A 6,000-nucleotide genomic window follows, 5' to 3' on the forward strand; every position below is an offset into this window, starting at 1 on the left:
CACAGCACAGCTCTCGGAGCCTCTATCTTTTCTATTACCCTGATAACTATAATACTACTTCGCTCAATTCGACCATCTCGACGTAGAACAGGGACCGCTCTGCTTTTTTTGTTGGAAAATAGCAGAAATCGTTGCGACCCCTATTTTACGCGAACGATGGCTGTACTTTCTAAGTATACCTTAGATCGTGGATTTTATGCATTTGTGACGTAAATAAATAGGTAAAATTTGACACTGTAAATTTGACAATGAACATTTTTGCGGCCCAGTCAATATATCCGACGCAAAACAAAAATAAAATAGAAATTTGGATTAGAAACGAAACCAGCATACAAAATTATAATATACTTTATTTGTAAACTACTTTATTTATATTATATTTATACAATTTTGAAAGTAGTCTCGGCCAATAAAATTTCTCCCGAAATAGGAAAGATAGTATCAGAGAAGAGACGTCAAGTATCAGGACGTAAACAATAATTTAACTTTATATATGTTTATTACAACGTACTAGTCAAAATAAAAATATTTGTTTCTATGAACATTGATTCTTTTTTTTGCGGCCCACCTAAAGTTAAGCATTGTTTATTTGACCCAAGTTAGTTTTTGAGTTTGACACCCCTGCTGTAAACTTAGGAGTAGACTGCCGATCTTTATGCGAAATAAAAGCTTTTACAAAATTTGAATAAGTTGAAACATGTTACGAACCTTTCTTATGTCTTCAGAATTTTATATTTCGGTTACACGATTTTGCCATAAATACATAAAATCCATGGTTTAGCGATGAGAAGAATTTGAGAACGTTACGGTATTGCTTTCGATTTGTTAAAACTATTGAACGAAAACATACGCTTTCCCCTATCTTCTGATATTTTAGTGTTAAATGTTTGAAATGATACTTATCTATCGAATATCATTTTTAAATGAACGCATACATAGCCAAGAATTCATTCATTCGTCCTGTAATCCTAATAATAAATTCTGATCGTAAATCGACATATTCCATAATGTGTAATTGCAGTTTAAAATAATTACTAGGCTATGCATGTTCGTAAAACTATTTAAAAGAACAAAAAGGTTTTATTACCGACGATGTCCGCGTATTTTCTTCTCTATAAAATTTTAATCTAATAATTAAAGTGTCAATAATTGTACTTCATTATCATACGCGATTTGCAAATTACTATATATTTTACAAAGTAATTTATATCATTATGTATGCAAACGCTTTATGTTATAAATCGGTGCTGGAAGATTATTAGCGCGTCGCTAACGTGCCACATTTAAGGAGAGCATAATAGAGAAGAGTATAATGACCGTGAATACATATAATGTGCTCAAACACATATAATCGCCGCGGTTTGTTCGTTGCCGCTCCTTAAAATGGCGTGCGTCCAATTTTCTGCGAAAAAAAGGAAATCGCGTTGTATTTTTTAACACGGCGATACGAAACGCGGCAGATCTTCGCGTGACAAAAAATGATAAACAGTTCGAGGAGAATTCGGAAGATGAAAACATGTGGCTCGGACGGAGATATGAAAAAAGGAATTGATTATATAGGTCCGGATTATTATAGATATTTTCGCGAAAATATTAGCATGAATCCATAAATGAATGTGAATATACTTCCAGCCACGTCGTACGATCACGAGAGACCAGAGCTTCAAAGAAGGCCCATTAAAGCGGCAACGTGAATAAATTACTCGAACTACAAAATTATGAGGATATTAGAAGAGAATTACGAAGCATTCGTACAGATATTTCCATATACACGGACTTCGAGTCAAATTAAGACCGCGGAAGAATTATTCGCCGAGTAATATGCATGACATTAGAGAGAATCAATCTTGTTAATCAGATTGGGGAGACACGAAAATGGTAATGGGAACGCCAACGTCGCCGAAAATTCATTAGTCAACTGGTCATCAAGTTGTACTACATTCGCTCTCTAACTGTATATACTATAATTTTGTCAACTTCATTCGGTTGGCAATTTAATATTTTATACGTCGAACGCGTCAAATTGTAACACAAAAATTGCGAATGAGCAAACAGTATTTGTTTTATTTATTTATTTTTGCAATGAGTATTTTGCGATGAAAAAATATTATGATAAAACATAAAACAATATACATATGCTACTAGGTTTGTTTACCTTAGAAAAACTCCATTATGAAATAATAATAAATAATATACATAATATAATATAATAATATATAATATACATAAACATCCTCATTATGAAAACCGATATCAATTCAAATCACTCAAAACCCTTATGAAACTATTAATTGACGGAGTTCACTCTCTAAAAATGAAAGTCACATTTTAACCTTCTTTCAGAATTGCTGAAATGATTTGCAACATAAAGTCGAATTATTCAACCGCCTCTGTTCTGGGCGAACGACTGTTACCTTTATCCCTCCGGATTTGTCTTATTTTCAAAGAAAAAGCGAAAGAAAGATCGCTCTCTCTCTTTGTTGTTCTTGAACATCTCGCAATTTTCAAGGGAAAAGGTCATGTCACTCCGTGCTACCTGACCGCAGAATAGGCGAGCGGCAATCTTCGCGTCGTAATTAATCAAGGTCGATCACGATGATCATTGCGGCCCCGTAGCCAGAGGGCGAGGGTGGTTCCGCGCCATAAGTCTTTGTAATAGCTAATATCTCACGGGAGTCGTACAAACGCGAATTGGTTACTAGTTACTACTTGCACGAGCTCGCGTGATTTATCGCCCCGGGGTGGCCGGCGGAGGCGGTGAGAAGATGGTTGTTCGAATGAACAGGGTGAAGGCGAGGAGAAGGAGTTCATACGGGTGAATAAAGAACGGTCGGGGGAGAGAGGGGTGGAACGATCGGCGAAGAGGGATGATGGGACGCGAGTGTGAATCGCTCGGGAGGCTCCGCCGCGGCCAATTAAGGGCCACTTTTAATCGTTTCTCGTCTAATTGCTGACCCATTACATTGTCTCCTCAGGGTAAATACGTCCGACTAAATACCCCCGTCAGCGGAAAGAATCTCGGCCCTCGGAAATCATCGTCGAGTAAACACTGGCTGTGATTATCCTGCTCGGAATTAGCGAGCTGGTGTTGTTACCTGCCATCCAGCTCGCGACGCGAGGTTATTAATAAAATTTATGCGCCGGCTACGATAGTACAAGGGAAATGCGCTCGTTCGTACCATTTATCTGCAATACATTCCGCTCTGCAATTAATTAACGTTGGGTGGCGCAGGAGCTTCGATGCGGTCCCTGCGGAGCGTTAGAAATAGATCAGAGAAAAGTCTGATGATAACTAATTTCTTGCCATTATTTATAAACTTACTGTTGATACTATTGGGTTGGCAACTAAGTAATTGCCGATTTCAGTTATAGATGTCTCTCACTCCCATTTTTATGATATCCGTGAATGTTATATTATAATATTATTATTATTATTATTATTATTTTACTCAATGACAGACATTTTTCCCACTTCTTCGTTCCGACAAAATTTCACGACGACTGGAATTAGCATAAACATCCCTCTCACGTTGAATGCCACGGGGGTCACCGGTGACCGGCACTTAACACTAAACCTACCAAGCAGTAATACTAACTGGCATGGACTGCTTCACAAAAGTAAGAAGACCGAATTTATTTGGAATTTGTAAAGTTTTTATTATAAAACTTGCTCCAATAATATTGGGATGGCAACTAAGTAATTGCCAATTTCAGTTATAGACGTCTCTCACTCCCATTTTTATGATATCCGTAAATGTTATATTATAAAATTATTATTATTATTATTATGTTATTTTTATTATCCGTGAATGTTAGCAACTGGACAAATTGAATGCAACGGTCAAGGAAAAGCGACCAGAATTGGTCGATCGTAAAGGTGTAATTTTCCAGCAGGACAATGCTAGGCCGCACACGTCTTTGTCCACTCGGCAAAAATTGATGGATATTGGTTGGGAATCGATGTTACACCCACCATATAGCCCTGATCTCGCGCCATCGGATTACCACTTATTTCGATCCCTGGACAACTCCCTTCGTGGTAAAACTTTTAATGACGATGACGCTGTAAAATCTCACTTAACTCAGTTTTTGGCCGAAAAGGATCAGACTTTCTACGAGCGTGGAATTTTCAAGTTGTCGGAGAGATGGCAAAAGGTCAACCAACAAAATGGAAAATACATTACAGATTAAACTTCGTTCCAAGTAAAAAGAAATTTTTTATTTCATTGAACAAATCGGCAATTACTTAGTTGCCAACCCAATAGATTGATAATTTGTATGGATTGTGTGTGTGTGATAAAAAAAAAAAAAAATTTCCTGGAGAGATCGCTAGTGTCTCCTTTCCAGCATTTCCTAAAAACAGTGGTATGCTTGATAAAAAATGGGCTCAGAATAATCGTCGTATAATTATCTGTCACAAAGTTATTACTGTATTGCAGAATTTATGCTTTTGTGATAATAGCGAATAAATAAGATACAACGTGGTAAAGACATTGCAAAAATTGTGTAATATTTCATTTTGAATTCGGCACTGCAAGCGTTAGAGATGCAGATTTTTTAATTGATATTGTACAATAATGAGGATACAGATATTAATATCTATCACAAAGTTATTACTGTATTGCAGAATTTATGCTTTTGTGATAATAGTGAATAAATAAGATGCAACATGGTAAAGGCATTGCAAGAATTTTGTAATATTTTATTTAGAATTCGGCACTGCAAGCGTTAGAGATGCAGATTTTTTAATTGATATTGTACATTACAGATTAAACTTCATTTTAAGTAAAAAAGAATTTTTTATTTCATTGAACAAATCGGCAATTACTTAGTTACCAACCCAATATTAACTCTCTAGCAACATCAGGTTGGCACAACTAATTTCTAACGTTCTAAATAAATGATTTTTATTTATTTATTTATTTAAATATTTGCGTAACGATTTAATCATTAAGCTTCACCGGTTCCTCATTTCTATACTAAGGCGGTATAAGTATGAAACAGGATTACACATACAAAATGGACGAGGGTTGAATAGCACAAGATCCGCGCAGTTCTCCTCTTCTCAAGAGTATATAGCAGAATATGTTTAACCTTTACTGCTTACTACATTATAATGATGCGATATATTTCAGAAGAACGTGAACTAAACGTTCATTCTACAATAAATTGTGTTATAAATGGATCACTTTAGACTTGGACTGTTCGCGTGTGGAATCTATTAGGGCAATAAAGAATTCAGCCCTAAGAGGTTTAAATGATTAGCCAACTGCGCGATCATCTTTCTGTCCTAAATTCACGTTGCGCATGTTAATGAAAAACTAATTGAATGTCTACGACGATTCAATGCTTGCAAACATTTCAGCGAACAGTTATTATAATATACTTAATCAAATTTGTATATGAACCGTGCGAATAAATCCGAAGACACTCGTTATCCATTGTAACGTCACAAATCAAATGTCTCCGTGCATGCTCTAAACCGAGGCATGCACAGTCGCGCCTCTTCTCTAATCCGAGTCCTTGATGCTCTCGGTTGGAACCGGTCGCTCTTAATAACCACCCTCGCACATGGCCTAAGGATCACCGTCGCGACCTACAATCACGCCATAGACAACTCGCAGCGACTCGATCATTATCACGGCCAATAATCACCGGGACGTATTCCGCTAAGTGCTCCCCTCTGCTCCGTAGTCGGTCTTTCGCTGGCCGGCTCGGTCCCATTCCTCTTCTTCTTTTCCATTCGGCCGTCCCCTCGATACCGCTTTATCTCTCTGTTATTTGGCCCGGCGACGAGCGGTAATCAGGGAGTGGGATCCGCCGAGTTGGATGGACGGCATCACTAATTCGGTCCAATTACGCGGGACGATTAAAAAGATTTAATTGTCCGACGCGCCGGAACCCCTCCAGCGATTCTTCAGCTTCGTCTGCGCGGGAGGAAAGATCTCTCGCCTCTCATGGCGGCCTTAGCGTTCACCCTCGAACACCGTGGATTCTCGA

The sequence above is a fragment of the Megalopta genalis genome, chromosome 1, assembly GCF_051020955.1.
Source record: "Megalopta genalis isolate 19385.01 chromosome 1, iyMegGena1_principal, whole genome shotgun sequence".
In the NCBI taxonomy this organism is placed as follows: domain Eukaryota; kingdom Metazoa; phylum Arthropoda; class Insecta; order Hymenoptera; family Halictidae; genus Megalopta; species Megalopta genalis.